Below are 18,227 nucleotides of genomic sequence, written 5' to 3' on the forward strand. Positions count from 1 at the left end.
TGCATAGTCCACCCCCTGGGACAGGGCATGTATGGTAGGTCTGGATAATGTGTCCGCCACAACGTTGTCCTTTCCAGAGACACGCCGGATGTCCGTCGTGTACTTGGAGATGTAGGACAGATGTCGCTGCTGGCGGGACGACCAGGGGTCAGACACCTTAGTGAACGCAAAGGTAAGCGGTTTGTGGTCTGTGAACGTGGTGAAGGGCCTACCTTCTAAGAAGTACCTGAAATGCCGGATTGCCAGGTATAGTGCCAATAGCTTCCGGTGGAAAGCACTGTATTTGAGTTCGGGTGGTCGTAGGTGTTTGCTGAAGAACGCCAGGGGTTGCCAGCGACCCTCGATGAGTTGTTCCAGCACTCCACCGACCACTGTGTTGGATGCGTCCACCGTGAGGGCAGTAGGAACGTCCATTCTGGGGTGCACTAGCATCGCGGCGTTTGCTAAGGCTTCTTTGGTTTTAACGAAAGCGGTTGCGGCCTCTTCGTCCCAGGTAATGTCCTTGCCCTTACCCGACATCAGGGTGAACAGGGGGCGCATGGTTCGGGCTGCTGAGGGGAGGAAACGGTGGTAAAAATTCACCATACCCACGAATTCCTGCAAGCCTTTGATTGTGTTGGGTCGGGGGAAGTGGTGGACCGCGTCTACCTTGGCGGGCAGCGGGGTTGCCCCGTCTTTAGTAATCCTGTGGCCCAGGAAGTCGATGGTGTCGAATCCGAACTGGCATTTGGCTGGATTGATTGTAAGGCCGAATTAGCTCAGGCGGGAGTAGAGCTGGCGGAGGTGGGACAGATGCTCCTGCCGACTACTGCTGGCTATGAGGATGTCGTCCAAATAGATGAATGCAAAGTCCAGGTCGCGTCCCCCCGCGTCCATTAGCCGCTGGAAAGTCTGTGCGGCATTCTTCAGACCAAACGGCATTCGGAGGAATTCGAAAAGTCCGAACGGGGTGATAAGTGCTGTTTTGGGGATGTCGTCCGGATGTACAGGGATTTGATGGTATCCCTGGACGAGGTCTACCTTGGAAAAGATCCTTGCGCCGTGTAGGTTTGCTGCGAAGTCTTGAATGTGCGGCACAGGGTAGCGGTCTGGCGTTGTAGCCTCGTTCAGTCTGCGGTAGTCACCGCATGGTCTCCAGCCCCCCATTGCCTTGGGCACCATGTGAAGGGGGGGAGGCCCATGGGCTGTCGGACTGTCATATGATCCCTAATTCCTCCATCTTCTTGAACTCCTCCTTCGCCAGTCGGAGCTTGTCCGGGGGAAGCCTTCGAGCACGAGCGTGGAGGGGTGGTCCCTGGGTCGGGATGTGGTGCTGTACTCCGTGTCTGGGCATGGCTGCCGTGAACTGCGGTGTCAGTACTGATGGGAAATCCGCCAGGACCCTGGTGAATTCATCGTCGGACAGCGTGATGGAGTCCAGGTGTGGGGCTGGCAACTGTGCTTCACCCAGGGAGAACGTTTGAAAAGTCTTGGCGTGGACTAATCGCTTCCCTTGCAGGTCGACCAGCAGGCTGTGGGCTCGTAGAAAATCTGCCCCCAGCAGTGGTTGGGCCACGGCGGCCAGTGTGAAGTTCCACGTGAACCGGCTGGAGCTGAACTGTAGCCGCACCGTGCGGGTGCCGTAGGTTCGTATTGTGCTGCCATTAGCGGCCCTCAGGGTGGGTCCCGGTTCTCTGTTGCGGGTGTCGTAACTCTTTGGAGGTAAGACGCTGATCTCCGCTCCGGTGTCGACCAAAAAGCGGCATCCCGACTGCTTGTCCCAGACGTACAGGAGGCTGTCCTGATGGCCAGCCGCCGTAGCCATCAGCGGCGGCTGGCCCTGGCGTTTCCCGGGAATTTGCAGGGCGGTCTGCAGCAGCGGGCCTCTGTGCCCCACCGCTGGTGGTAGAAACACCATTGTTCGTTGGGCTCTGCTGCCGGGCCTGGTCTGGTCTGTCGTTGGGCATGCAGCTTGGTGATCTGTGCGATGGATGCCCCTCTCTCTTTCCTGGCAATCCACAGCACATCTGCTCGGGCCGCCACCTCCCGGGGGTCGCCGAAATCTGCGTCGGACAGCAGCAGGCATATGTCCTCGGGCAGTTGCTCTAGGAACGCCTGCTCAAACATGAGGCAGGGTTTGTGTCCTTCAGCCAGGGCCAGCATCTCGTTCATTAATGCTGACGGCGGCCTGTCTCCCAAACCATCCAGGTGCATTAAGCGGCGTGCTCGTTCGCGCCATGAGAGTCCAAAAGTCCTTATGAGCAGGGCTTTGAATGCTGTGTATTTGCCGTCCTCCGGGGGCGACTGTATAAACTGCTCAACTTGAGCAGCAGTCTCCTGGTCGAGGGAGCTCAGCACGTAGTAGTAGCGAGTGGACTCCGAGGTTATCTGCTGAATGTGGAATTGTGCTTCTGCTTGTTCGAACCATAATTGGGGTCGCAGCGTCCAGAAGCTTGGCAGTTTTAACGAAACTGTGTGAACAGATGCAGCGTCGGTCATCTCTGGTCCAAATATCGTTTGGGCCATCGGCGTCACCAATTGTAGCGATGTGCTACACACAGCGCTAGAATAACCACACGGAGTTGGTGAGTTAGAGTTGCGATGAAAAAGATTTATTCAAACTTTGCGGCCCGCTTTAAAGCCTTCCCGTTCCCGTCCTCCCTGGGCGGGACTGCTGTGGGGAATGCATATTCCCAGATCCTTTCTGCGCGCGGGATTTTCCCCCTGCTGGTGAAGATGGCCTGGCGCCCTTTTTGGGGCCGGCCCTCTACCTGCGCGCGCTGTTGTGAGCCGGTTCGTGTGTGCCAGAAAGTGGGTCGCCACAATACCATTAATATTACATCAAAGAAGAGGAAGGGTAAAGAAGATGAAGGAGAGGGATTGAAGTTAGAAATAAGTAAATGAACAAAGTCAGAAATAAAATCAAATGTAGGTTGGATGTCAATGTAATCAGTGGAGTGGGTGGAATAGTTGAAGAAACAGAGCAAACACCAAATAAGCAATGAAAGTCGAAGAAGCAACAGATGCAACAATACAGCCACAGAGATAAAGAGACAGAAATAGCAATTAAGTGGCAGAGGAGACAGATGTCAATGATACAGTATACGACCGTTCTATAATATTCCTACACACCCAGTTCAGCAGTAATGTTTTTTCTCTTTCCTTCAGTTTACAGATTAGAAATCCTGACCCAAGCATAATTCTGATCCAAGGATAGTTACTTTGGCAGTACTGGTTTATAGATTCGTCAGAATGCAGCTCTCTTCAGCAATCATTAATGTTCAAAGAAAACCAAATAGAAGTTGTTTTTGAGTGTCCAAAACAGGTACCGATTTCATCATCTGTTCTCAATCTTTAACCACCTGAGGGCTGGGAACAAAACATTGCAGACTTTTTGAAATAAACTCAATGAGTTGTCAATTTTGGGAAATAAACCAGTGATTATTTTAAAAATCTTCTATCGGAGATGATTTTTCGTCCATATAATGTGAAGTTCTCCTGAAGAAGCCAAAATTAAAGGAAAACAAGAGTAATTTTAGGATCTTACACTGAATATGTGCTCCGGCTTAAATAACTTATTCTCAGGGCATCAAACCTCTTTGAGTCTCCCTTCAAAAATTGGAACTGATTTATTATTGTCATATTTACTAAGATTCGGTGAAAAGCTTTTCTTGTTGGGGGAAGGAAAAGTGTACAAACTGGAAGGTTATAGGTGAATCCAAGCAGATGGGGATGAAGAAGCTGGGAGGTGAAAGGCTGGAGAAGAAGGAACCTTCTTCCCAGAAGGAGAGTGGACCGTGGGAGAAAGAGAAGGTGGAGAGGCATCAGAGAGAAGTGATAGGCAGGTGAGAAGTAAAGTGGGGGGGAACAGAATGGGGAGTTGAAGAAGAGTGAAGAGGGAGGGGGGAGAATTACACTGTTGGAAGAATCAATGTTCATGCCATTAGGTTGGAGGCTACCCAGTCAGAATATGAAGTGCTGCTCCTCCAACCTGAGCGTGGCTGCACCATGGCAGTAGGGGAGGCCATGGGCCAATATTTTAGAATGAGAATGGAGATCAGAGGTAAAATGGTTGGCCACCAGAAAATCCTCCTTTTTGTGGATGGAGACTGAAAGATCCAAAGTCTCTCTTTTATAGGAGACTATTTTATAGTTTTATAACAACAGGGCCTTATGGTATGTGCTTTCAGACTATCCTGTTATCTGCCCAATAAGAGAGGGTAGAAGAGAGAATGTCCGGGGTGGGTGGGTCTTTGATATGCTGGCTGCTTTACTGCGTTCCATTCCGTAAATACCAAAGTGGAAAGGATGATTAAAGAAAAAAATAAATGCTCATGAAAGTAGTCATGATCTGTCTAACTTGGTCCTCTAAAACATGAACTTCTGCGAGACACTTTAAATATGGATAATATGTTTGTGTAACATGTCACTCAAATAGCAATAAAATTTAAATTCACGTGCGTGTTCTTGATTGATGCTTTTTCAAATGGAGATTAAACAGAATTTAGAGAAGCCAAATAGATTGATCTCTGTGCTAATGTCTTTCCTATTTTTAATTATTTCCCAATGTTTGGCAGACTTTGACAGTCATGATGTTTATTCTGAATCTGCTAATTCTTACTTTGCCTGAGAAGGGGGCTTTCCATACTTCAGAAGTTGGACCAATGTGATCAGCTCTCCAGTCACATTTTAGCCAGGCTAGATAGAATCAGCCAATTTCCTTCTTTGGAGTACCTAAGCAGACCAACTGGGTATACAACAAATGTGTAATAGCTTATGGTCATTTCTACTTCTATCAATTTTTGTTCAATATTCTAGCAAAAAACAATCTCCAGAATTATTTTTTTGGACTCCACAGTAAAATTTGCCCTCAATCTTATTTTCAGCTGAGCAAGATAATCACAACACAACACTCACAAAGTTATGAAAAAAAAATGCCTTGCTAGCCTTCTTACCAGCTAGTATGGGGTTCTCTTATGTGCCGAGTAGAAACAGACAATAGGTTAACGTGAATACTTGCTCGTATCAATCAATGTCCCATTGAGTTAGAACTAACTGTGTTGTTCTTTGGCTTGATGCATGAGTTGGCAGTCATTCTGAAATTGAGTCTGGCCTGGGAAACAAAAGGATGGTGTTATGTGGGAGAACACTGGCACCAAAACAATTGGATGCTGCCCCGGAGGTCCTGGTGCAAAAGGTGCAAGAGAAGAGAGTTATCCTGCAGGAGAGATTAGCAAGGGCCTGAGAAGACTCCCAAATCTATGCAAAACAAGAAAAGGGAACTTTTAACCATGGATGTCAATACCTGGACGCAAGCCCAGAGCGTTTATATAAAATAGGTGACAAAGAGTATCATCAAAGACAGAGAATGCTTCTTATATCCCTCATCCTGTCAAGCATTCTGTCGATCACAACACTTTATAATTCATCAATCTCTTATTACTCACCTACACACAATCACTGTCATCTGGAGTTCATAACTAACTTGCAGAAGAAGCTGATGTGAATCAAGAAATGCTTGGTGCAGTAGGTAGGAAGCCTTTCAGAACATGAATAAACCTGTCACAATTAGGGCACAGGACTTCATAAGAATATGGAAGTGCAGAAGAATTCTGCGCACCTGACTCCCAAGGCTTGAACATCCTGACAACTGTCTAACCATGGCAGCCATTTTACCTAGATGTAGGGTGGTTGGCACAACACTTTAGAGTACAGATGACCTGTGTTCAATTCCCACTGCTGCCTGTAAGCAGTTTGTATATTCTCCTCCTGATCACACGGGCTCTTTTGAGTGTTGTGGTTTCCTCCCACAGTTACAAAGATGTACTGGTTGGTAGGTTAATTGGACATTGTAAATTATCCTGTGATTAGGCCAGGGTTGAATCGGTGCACTGCTGGGAGGAGCTGCTCAATGGGCCAGAGGGGCCGGTTGTGCACTATGTCTCAATAAATAAATAATTGCACAAAACACATTGCTACCCTACACCGTCACTTGCACAATGAGATAAGCAGAGAAGGACTGCAATACCACCAATGAAAAGATGTTGTTGGCTAATTTTGTCACGATAATTACAGAGGCTCGGTAGCTGCGAGTTGGAAACCTTTAGAGGTGACACCATATGCAAAACTAAACCGTCTTTTCATATTTTAAATCCCCTTCAATAAAACTTGCTTCTTAGTTAGAGCTGCTGATAGTGCACACCAACAATTCTTGATTCCACCCCACTCCCCAACAATCTCCTTTACCACAATCCAGGACCCTTTATCAGTCCATTCACTGAAGCACTGCATTCTGGCCACGAATAGCAGCAGCAAAAAAAAAAAAAAAATTGATGAAGGCATCCCAGAGCTCAATTATTCACTTATAGTCACCATCTTAGAACCTGATATACCCCACTGGGAAAATACAGAGATGAGATCTACATCTTGTGAGGTGTTGGAGCAAGTGTCCGAAGGGGCAAATTTAGCTCAGACACAGTCCATCAGTGAGCAAGATTGACAGCGGCTTTGCTGCAGATTATTGAGGTTTGGACTTAGATGGATAAAATTGTGATGGAAGAAGTTGATGGGAATCATGAAGTGTTTTGCACAGTTGAAAGTTTTTGAGAATATCTAGTTGCAGTAATGAGCATTGAATAATGCAGTAATAATGAGTAATAATAATGCAGTAATAATGAGCATTGAATAATGCAGTAACTGAGTATGCCACAGGACTGTGCAGAAGGGTAAGATCTTGGCTTTTCCAGTGGGGAAAAGAAATCACTTTACCAGCATCACTGGTACTACACCAACTGTACAAATGGATAGGAATATAGATCACTTTCTGCCTTCTTCCATCTCTTCCTCCTCCTTCCGCTCAACTGGTGATTATTGTTCATTTGGTAACCAGGGAAATAAAAAATAATTTTCACAACCACAAGGACAGCCCCGGCAATGTGACCCTGTACTACTCTGCATTTAGGCAGCGGATTTCCGTAAAAGTGTCCTTATTGAAATACAGGCACTTCTTTCACTCCTCTGGCCTGTGAGTTGATTTTGGAGAATTGCCTTCATCACACATTAGGTAGCATTAACAGACTAGGTTGACCTAGACAAACAGTACACATATATTAATTGACTACAGCTCAACCTATAACAACATCATACCCTCAAAACTTGTTACCAGGTTCCAAAACATCGGCCTCTGTACTTCCCTCTGCAACTGGATCTTCAACTTCTGCACTGCGAGACCCTAATTTGTACAGGTCTTAAAACTCACCTCCTCCTCACTGACCTCAGTGCTGTGTGCTTAGCCGCTTGCTCCGCTCTCTCTATACCTACGGTTGTGCGGCTAAGCATAGTTACAATTTCATCTATAAATTTACTGATGACACCACCGTTTTTGAGAGAATCGTGGATGTTGAAAAGGAGGCATGCAGGAGTGGATAGGTCAGGTGACTGAATGATATAATAACAATAACCTTGTACTCAACATCGTCAGAACCAATCGTGGAATTCAGGAAGGGGGAACCTAGCAAGCTAACAGCAGTCCTCATTGAAGGGTCTGCAGTGGACAAAGTGTGCAGCTTCAATGACCTGGGTATCTCGGAGGATTTGTCCTGGGCCCAGTACATAGATGCAACCATGAAGAGGGTGTGTACAGTGAAAGCGTCACGGCCTGAATGGAAAACCCATTGTAGAGAAATCCAGGAGGCTACAGAACATCACAGGAACAGCTCTCCCCACCATCAAATACATTGACAAAGGCAAGATCTCAGGAAAATCATATCCATCATTAAGGATACCGGCCTTCTGGGACATCAGGTTTTTGAATTGCCCCGAAAAACACTAATTCTACCTTGGACTATATTTCCCTCAACTTGCACTAATGTGTTATATTTTATTTTGTTTAGCTATATGAATGATGTATAATTTATATTAACTTTATTGATGTAATTTATCCTTGTCACATTTGTGACGTGCTGAGCTGCTGCTGCAAAAAGCTAAATTTTCCTGTCACTTATACACTGGGTATGTGTTCTCATGGCAATAAACTTGAAGTTCAGATTTTTGACTTCGATTGTTCCGATGCAGGGTCTTGTCTTGAAATGTAGAGAATTTCTTTCCCCCCACAGATGCTCACTGACCTGCTGAGCTCCTGCAGCAGTTTGTAATTTGGCTCATTATATAATGTTAACTGTTGAGTTAAAATTCAGTCATTGGTTTCAGAGTATGAATTTTCCCAAGCTATACCTCTGGCAGACAGGCTCTCAAATCTTCTTCGTCTCAAGCAGACCCACTGCTGTTAGGCTGTATTCAATAAGTGGAAGCATGGTTATCAGTCAAGCCTTAATACTATCTCGTCTCACCAAGGACCAAGTGATAACAACACATCTGGGTGTCTTCATTTCCATTAGTGACTCATGCCAGCTTATACAAGAAGCTGGCTGTGGAATAGGCTTCTTTGCTTTGAAACAGTGGAGGGAAGGACCTTGAATCTATTGTCATTCCCTGTACACTGAGCTTCGAGTGACCTCACAGGAAGGGTGCTCCTACTCCTCAGCAGCTTATTTCTGTGAGAATTACAACCCAGCCCTCTTAGTCACCTTCTGTTCAGCATCCTCTGTGACTCACAAGGGGCTGTCAGGGAACGGACATTCTCACAACCTCACCTCTGCCTTGGTTAGCCACAGGAGATTTAGCTAGAGTACAGAGCTCAGGCCTTCTGTGCAGTTCTGCTGAGGAATGAGTGTAAAATAATTTGGGATTTTACTTCTGTTCCATCAAGATAACAAAATATACACACTACAACATGTTGATTATATAGGAGCATGATACAAGGTACAAGACACACTAAGAGTTTCTATTCCTGATCCTTGCCATTTATTGCAATCTTGACTGGCGACCCTGTGGGAGAAGGAAATATATTTAGTTTACGTCACACTATATTATGCTGGACTTGAAATACAATGGATTACATCCCAGCTGATAAGAAGTTTGTATGGCAAAGGGAAATTTGCTGCAATAAATCAGCTGCATAATAACCACGTCATATTGTATTGAGTCTAAACTTCTTACGGACCAGCTGTAACTGAGAATGACAGTATGGAATTAAATCAGAAAAAGCTGGAAACACTCAGCATGACTGTGTAGGAGGAAAGGGTTAGATTGATCTTAGAGTAGGTTAAAATTTCAGCACAACATTGTGGGCCCAAGAACCTGTATTGTGCAGTAGTGTTCTATGTTCTATGTCCTAGGTTAGGCAGCATCTATGAAAAGAACAGAAAACATTGTATAATTTTACAGATCTTCCTCAGGAATAACAACTATTAAATTGGCATATTGGTAAATTGGTTTATTATTGTCACATATACTGAAGAGTAGCACAAAACTTGGTTTTGATTGCCACCCATGCAAATCATTTCACTACAACAGTGTATTGAGGGAAAGCAATAAGAGAATGCAGAATAAAGTGTCATTTGCAGAGAAAGCAGAGATAGTAAAATGCAACGTCACAATGAGGTATGTTGTGAAGTCACGAGTCCATGGTAATGTATTTATCATTCAGTAATCTTTTCACAGTGGGATAGAAGCTGTCCTTGTATCTGACAGTATATGCTTCCAGTCTTTTGAACCTTCTGCCCGATGGGAGTGGGGGGTGGGGGTTGGAAACGGAGAATGTCCAGGTTAGGTGGGGTCTTGGATTGTGTTAGCTGCTTTATCGAGGAATAAGAGTTGTAGTCCATGGAGGGGAGGCTAGTTTCTGTGATGTGCTGAGCTACGCAACATTCTCTGTAGTTCCTTCTGGTCTCAGGCAGAGCAGTTGCCATACCGAGTAATCAAGCATCCAGATAGGATGCTTTCTACAATGTATTGATAAAAATTGGTGAAGGAGACATGCCAAACTTCTTTAGCCTCCTGAGGAAGAAGAGGTGCGCTTTCTTAGTCATGGCATCTTTGGATCAGCAAAGGCAATTGATAATATTCACTCCTAAGAACTTGAAGCTTCCAACTCTCTTGATCCCAGAGACCTCAATCTGTCCTTGCTGATTTTGGTCTATTGGCCAGGAATTCAGGGATCCAGTAATAAATGGATGTGTTGAGCACCAGGTCTAGGAGCTTAGAAATGAGTTTGCTTGGAATTACAGAAATGAAGGCAGAACTGTAGTTAATAATCAACAGTCTAATGAAGGTGTCTGTGCTGTCCAGATGCTCCAGAAATAAATGAGATGGTGTTGCTGATAAATAGCATTATCGGTGAATAAATAAACTATTACGTTTAATTTGCACACCAGGACTGCAAGGAATAGGGGAAAAGAACAAATATAATCTGAAAGGCGACACAAGAGACTGAAGTTGATGGAATCTGGAGCAACAAACAACTACTAAAAGAGTCAAGGGTCAAGCAGCACTTTTGGGAGGCAATGGAATTGTTAATGTTTCAGGAAGGTCCTAATACAGGGTTTTGACCAGGTTATTTATTGCTCAAAAAATGTGGAACATTTGCGTGGTCATCAGTTTATTCTGTGAAATGTTAAAATAGAAAAAGAAAGAGAGAGGGGATAAAAGTAGAAAGATAACAAATAAAAAAATAGGAGAAGCAGAAAATAAAGGACTTTTCTTTACATAGTACTTTTCTCAACCTCAGGGTGACCTCCTTAGGATCAGAGGATGGGGAAGTGTATGCATTTGAACATATCTTGATTCACAGTGTACTGAGGCCAGTGTAATTTTGCAGGAAAGTTGCTACGTCCTGGGGCAGTTCAATTTTGTGAGAACTTCTACCCAGTTCTTGCTGTGAGTTTCATGAGAACACAAGGACTTATGTCCAAAGAACTACTTCATAAAAGAGCCGCCACAACAGGCAAACAGCGCACAGCAGGGTCTCTACAAGCAGCAAGAGATAATGACAGCGTTTTCTGTTTTAGTGATCTTGTTTGAGAGTTGAATATTGGCTCCACATGCTCTTTTCCACATATTGTAAATGGATCTTTCACACCCACCTGGGAAATCTCAACAGAAATATAGCACCTCTGATAGTAGAGCATGTTCCACTGAGGTATTAGTGTTTTGCATTCAACTCTTTTAGTTTAGGGATTGAGCTCACAGTATTTTGACTCGACAAAGGTATTATCACTAATCAAGAATGAAACATTAAAATTATCCACGTAAAAAAGCTTGTGCAAAGTATGGGAATACCATGGGGCATTGCACCATAAAATGAAATAAATCAATCATGCCTTTTCTGAAATCTTCCTTTAAAGAAATAACTTTCGCTGAAAAAGTATGTTGTCATGCCTTCAGAATTTCTCTGGCATTGCATTAATCGTTTCTGATATGTTTTAAAAAAGAACATAGAAACAAGAGGAGGCATTTCAATTTTTGCAGCTTATTCCAACCTTCTGCTAAACTATAGCCAGTCTCTTCTATGCTCCATTTATCTGCTTTTGACCCATATCCCTTGATATCTTTATATAACAAATAATGTATCATGTTCAGCCCATTTGTCCCAGCAACCAAAGCCTCTGGGAGTAAAAAGTTCCAGATTTATAATGGCTTTTGTTTAAATAAATCTCTTTGATTTTATGCTTGAATGGTTCAAGTCTGTTTTCATTTTGCTCTCTTATTCTGGATTCCTCCTTAAAAAGAAACTATTCTATTTATCCAGCCTAGTGAATCCTATTATCATTTTATGAAGCTCAATTACATCAGTTCTCAACCTCCTAGAACCAACTGAATATAATGCTTTGCCTACTGTGTTATTTTAAAAATTGCATCCAGTTCAGATTAGTTCCAGAAACAGCCTTGAAACTGGTGTCTGGTTATTTACCTTTATAGTGAACGTTGTGAGTTTGAAGAAACTTATGCTCATCTTCAAACATTGGCATGTATTCAGCAAGCAATCTGCTGCAGGAACCCAGTGGGTCAACCAGCATCTGCGGGAAGAAAGGAATTGACGACGTTTCAGTTGAAACCCTGCATCAGGACCCCTAATTCTTTTCCTCCCACAGATGCTGCATGACCTTCTGAGTTCCTCCAGCAGATTGTTTGTTGCTCTAGAGCCCAACATCTGCCGTCTCTTGTGTCTCCTGGCATGAGATCAGTTCTGCTCACACGTCTGAGTAAGTCATCCAAAAGCAAGTGAATTTTCTCATTCTTTTACTGAAGCTTTGGAGGAAGGTTGGCAAAAATACTGATGAGATGATCAAGTGGAGCTTGTGTCAGTAGTAAAGCACTGCTGTGGGAGGGGGTCTAAGGAACTTTACTCTACCAGCCCTTGCACCCCACCTATCAATTTCACCCTTAAGTATATGACTTGGATTCTGGAACGTTTTATAGTCATTGCCCAATAGACTGCCAGACAATAGATGATATAATTGCTCATTATATTGAAATAAACAGCAACAAATGACACATTGGTAAATTCTACCATTTTATCTGCTTAAACTGCAAACAAGTGTGCACACACATGGTTCTAATTTTTTCCGTGTTTTTCCTTAGTTTTCTGGACTTAACCAAGCAGATTACACGGTAGCAATTAGCCTGTCTAAAATGCCCAAAGTGCTTGTAAGAAAAAAAAACAATCTTGGAAATCAAGTCTCCATATGAAAAGCATGTATTCTATAGTCATTATTCAGGTACAACTGTACCCGTGTTTAAGGTGGTGCCCAATGCCCGTTTCAAGGCTCTCTGGGAAATTGGATACCAGAGTAACGCACTAACTTAAAAATAAACATTCTCCAATCTGATTAACTGAAGAAAATTCTGCATCTCAAAAAACAGGACCACTGCTAATCCCAGCATCTTAATCTCTTCATGAAGATATTATTTACTCTGCTTTTGGATAAAAAGAAACATCAACTATCCAGATCCCTCAACTGGTTTGGTGAATTTTGAAAATCAGCAATTGAATTTTTGACCAAATCGTTGTTTAAACCTGCAATCAAGGTTATAAAATATAAAATTCTTTACAATCTTCAGCATTCAACCTTCAGTATTTAAAAGTAAGTTCAACAGTTTTGCATCATTTTTGTTCTGACAACAGGCAATGGCTTCCTAATGACACCTCATTTTCCTCAGCTAACACATTTGATGCAGTTCTGCACTATCATCCATTTTATATTTCACAACTCCCACCTTCTTTGCCAGTCAGCCTATTCTTATTGCTCTCCCATATTTCATAGAAATATAGAAAACCTACAGTACATTACAGGCCCTTCGGCCCACAATGTAGTGCTGACCAATGTAATGCTACTCTTGAGGTTGTCTTGAACTTCCCTACCACATAGCCCTCTGTTTTTCTAAGCTCCATGAACTTAACTAAGAGTCTATTAAAAGACCCTATTATATCCAAATTCCCCTGCCTTTGTGCTTCCTTAAGATCCATTATAGCTGTAGCATTTTCCTGTTTTGCTGACGGATATTTGACTTGAAACATTAACTATTTTTTCTTCTTAATGGATGCTACTTGATCTATCGAGTAACCACAGCACTGTTTCAGTTTTAAGGTAATCAAAGCTTCTTAATTAATGGAATATTAAAAGATATGCAAACCATTTTTCTTCCATTGGTGCTTATGCCTTGCTGATTATAAAGACGTAAGTAGGTCCAACACACATCTTGAGCTTCTCTCTGATAAATGAGGTGTCTAAATATTTGTCTTAAAAATAATGGCACCTCATTAATTTAAGCAGCTGAGCATCAGGCAGGAGGTGAGGAGCAGGACTAACAGTGTACTCTACAAACAAAACCAGAACAAGTGTTTAAACTATCATTTACCAAACAATAGTTACATTATGGACTGACTCCAAAGCTTTAAGTCACTTGAGATGGAAAATGGAGAGTGTGTAAAATACAATATTTAAATATTTATTTGGCGTCATAATGAATGTCAACAGTGGTGCAGCACTTAGAAAAGTTTAATTATGGGCAAAAAATATATATATCTGTATATTTCCTGGTCTTCAAAATGAACATCTGTCACCCTTGCTCACTCTCAGAATTCTCCTCCATTCTCCTTGCATTTCTTCATACTTCTTACATGCTTCCACATTCCAAAACTCATCACATTTCCTCACTGTTACTTCACATTCTCTCTCTCTCTCTCTCTCTCTCTCTCTCTTTACTTTCGCATTGACTTCTTAGCCTTTCCATTCTCTTACACAACCTCAAACTCGCTTTGGGCAATCTTTCCATTGCATATCATATCTTCTTATAACAAAGAGGGATTTCAGCCCATCAGGTTTATGCCAGTGGATGACATGGAAGCTGTGTGGAAAATGTAGATCAGACGGAAAGTTGGGCAGAGCATTGGCAGACGGAAGTGTGACTTACTTTATGGGGCAATTTATGTCCTGAAAATTAATAAGAAGCATTAAATTATTTATTTAGTATTTTATTTATTTAGAAATGCAGCACAGAATGGGCCCTTCCAGCCAAATGAGCTGCACCACCCAGCAGCCCACCTATACTTAACACTAGACAGGACAGTTTGTAATGACCAGCTAACCTACTAACTGTACGCCTTTGGACTGTGGGAGGAAATAGGAGCACCTGTTCATGGGTAGAACGCACAGATGGAAGTGACGGCACCAGAATTGAACTCTGAACTCTGGAGCACCCCGAGCTGTAATGGTGTCATGCTAACAACTTCACTGCCATAGCCATCTTTCAGAGGAGAAATTATAAACAACAGGAACAATGTCTTCTGATTTAGATGTACCACACTCAAACTCATGTACACGACTACTATCAGTGAACCAAGGAACCGTGAAAAGAGCCAACCTGTCAATGCTGACAAAGATTCCCATCTAAGCTACTCCCACTTGCTCCAATTTGGTCATGTCTCTCTAAACCCTTCCTACCCATGTACCTGTCCAAGTCCCTTTTAAATGTTAATGTACCTGCTTCAACCATTTCCTCTGGCTAGTTCCCTATACTGACCAACTTCTACGAGAAGAAGTTGCCCTTTAGGTTCAGTCTGCAAGGAGTTTGTATGTTCTCTCCATGACCACATGGGTGTCCTCTCACTTTCCAAGGACATATTGGATAGTAGGTTAATTGATCACCTGGGTGTAATCAGGCACCATGGGTTCATTGGGCCAATAGGGCCTTTAACACTGCTGTATCTCTAAAATTAAAAAAAATTAAGATCTCTCCCATTTCACCTTAAGCCAATGCTCTCTTGTTCTTGATTCCATAACCATGGGAAAAAAATTCTGTCTGTGACCCGATATCTATGCCCCTTTTAATATTATACACTTACGTAATATGCGGCACCCTAAAACTTCTGCCAACATTCATCCCTCAGCCAGCTCTGCAAAAGCCAAAGGTAGATTAATGATTCGTCTTCAAAATACATTTGGTGGGATCATACTGTCTGCAGAACTTCTTCTGCATTCCTTCCAGTTCAACATCATCTTCACTGGTATTTTCGGCAGGTGCCTCCTACCTTGCCTTTATTATGTCAGTACAAGTGACAGGAGGAGTGATGCATGTCACCAGGGATGTTCAGCCAGAATTACAATGGAGAAGAAAAAGGCCCAGAGTAAAGACAGCAGCAATAATCATTCATCATGACAGAAGCCCTCAGAGAGGTGATAAGATGTTTAACAAGTCAGACTTCGTAATATACCAAAGAAAGGGTAATTCAATCATTTTCCCTGAGTGAGGTCAACCAAAGCTTTAACTCCTGCTTTGTCAAACTTCATGTTTCCATTTGAGTAGTTCAATTAAAATACCGCATTATAATTCCCTCCCAACTGTTCATTACTTAGAGCACAAATGTACACCTGCAAAGTTCAGAAGAGCTATGGAGGAATGGAATTATTTCTGTTGTAACTCCTATTGTTCACGAAAGATCATCTTCCACAAAGGTGCTTTTGGTTAACCTGCATTCCAGAAAGAGCACAACAGTTGCACTCTTTATATTACAACCTGTATTGTTCTCTGTCTCTCAATAACCTGAACTTTAATACCTGATCCCAACTGATGACATATCTTCACCAAATAATAAGCCCGGACATCTGTGAATAATCCCTATTAAGTTAAATGGCATTTAATTAGATCGGCCCCTGGGTAGACTCTGAATTTTGAATTCAGTCCAACAGAACTTCTGGAAGAAATTGTTAACCCTTTTTTACTCTGAGTTTGAAAGAAAATAAAGGATTTTCATTTATTCAACAAATTCCATGTCTTTATCATGTCCAAAACACTTCACAGACAATGAAAGCTTTAGACATTGCTACGATACATGGAAATTCTGTGCACAGCAAGCTCCAAAAATTTAAAATGAAAGAAATGGGAATATGTTTTCAAGGAAATAGACATTGTTTCTGTTGGAGGTGCCATGTTTCAGATAACATGTAACCAGAGTTATGCCTGTTCTCTCACCTGGATGAAAAAAGTCTCATTACATTTTGCCCTGGAAGAGCAAGGAAATTTCATTTGGGGTCCCTGTCAATATTTACTTCTCATCCATCATGCCTGATATGGATAATCTAATCAATTTTATGTGGGGCCTTGCACAGCATTTTTGGATGCCCTGGCATTTCAAAATCTAATGTATAAATCCAGTACATCTCTTTGTTTTATTTGGAGACATGAAAAGCTACAGATACTGGAATGTCAAGTAAGAAACAAACTACCAGGGGAACTGATGCTGGATCTCGACCTGAAACGTTGTCAAACTCTCTGCCCCATTGATGCTACTTGCATGCAGAGTTTCTCCAGCAGTTTGTTTCTTGCTATGTTTTACTTTCTGTAAGAGTGATATGAAATCTTTTACAACAATGTGATATAGAAAAGAAGACGTAACATCTCAGCTCAATATACTGCACTGAGGTATTGGCCATGACTTTGTTCACAAGCTTCTCGAGCGAGGCTTAACCTTATAACTTCAGAGTCAGAGAATGCATATAAATGCTGAGACGAATTGAAAATGGATCTAGTGCCTTCCCAGTGTATATGACAAGTAAACTTTTCTTGGGCCTCTCAGGCTTACCTGTACCCAGCTGGAAGCCCAAAAAGAATTTATTCGCTGAGACAAATTGACCAAATCTCTGTAATGGGAGGCAAAAGTGTTCCAATTGACCACAGCTGATATTTTATTGGCTGCTTTCATTCCTCTTCCTTTTATATCAATTTTAGCATTTTATCCTAAATCAAGATGCCAAGAAAAGTTTGGTGCAGAGCCCAGAAATCTCTGTCCTTGTTTGATAATGTCGATGGCATTTGCTTTTTCTCTTGCTGGGGTGGAACCTTTATTTGGTGCTTTAGTAATTGCAGACAGACATCAGGGAAACTTAAATAGCTTCCCAGTAATTCTCAGAGTTTCCAACTTCCCAGGGCTCAGCCCTAGCACTTTCACAGATAGTTGATAATATAACACCCATTTTTCCAGTAAAAAGGGATTGTTCCTTCCATCAATATTCGGCTTTCTCCTCAAGCATAACGATAAATCAAGAGGAAGCATTATAAGTTAATTTCCTTGCCTTAAATTTGTTTACAGAATCATACTCCGAGAAGTGTAATTTTGTACTTACCTAGGGCATAAGCACAGGTAACCCAGGAACTGTGTAACTTTCAGTCTGATGGAAGAGAATCCTAAAGCCAAGGAATAAACTGTACAGAATCAACACAATCCCAAAGCCCAGGGCAATTAGCTCTATACCTGTGGGACATGGGATTATACAGCCCAGGACAATTGACTCCTGAAGTCAGGGCACAGGGCCATAAAACCCATCAATGCACCCTCAGCCAGCCCAGAGAAGTAGCCTCATACAACCTATGATACAGCTCAATCCAGCCCAGAATATAGTTTCTCACAACCCATAGATAACAGTCCTAGCCATCCAGGAAAACAACCTCATAAAATCCATGGATGCACTTTAATTCAACCCACAAACACCACTGAAAATATCCATTGATATATGCCTTTACATCCAAGGTCCCTAATGCTATGAACTTCATCCATACAATCCTATCCAGCCCAGCGGCATAACTTCATACTACCAATGGATATAGCCCCATCCAGTCCAGAATATGACCTCAGATCAGCCACGGACACAGCCTCATTCAACACAAGCATACATCTTCATAAAATCCATAGATACATCTCAACCTAGGCTTGAGTATAATGGATATAGACTAGGATACAGCTTCTTACAACCCAACAATACAACCTTCCTCACCCCAATGGAATAACTTGATATAGTTTTGGGATACACCTTTCTATAATGCAAGTACTCCACGTCATACATACTCGATGT

The 18,227-nt window shown here is 42.5% G+C and overlaps 1 pseudogene; it reads right to left on the reverse strand.

Moving 5' to 3' along the window:
• The window catches only part of LOC134345944 (uncharacterized), a 149,075-nt pseudogene that overhangs the window by 40,430 nt on the left and 90,418 nt on the right, over positions 1 to 18,227 (reverse strand).

This window comes from Mobula hypostoma, chromosome 1, assembly GCF_963921235.1.
Source record: "Mobula hypostoma chromosome 1, sMobHyp1.1, whole genome shotgun sequence".
Lineage (NCBI taxonomy): Eukaryota > Metazoa > Chordata > Chondrichthyes > Myliobatiformes > Myliobatidae > Mobula > Mobula hypostoma.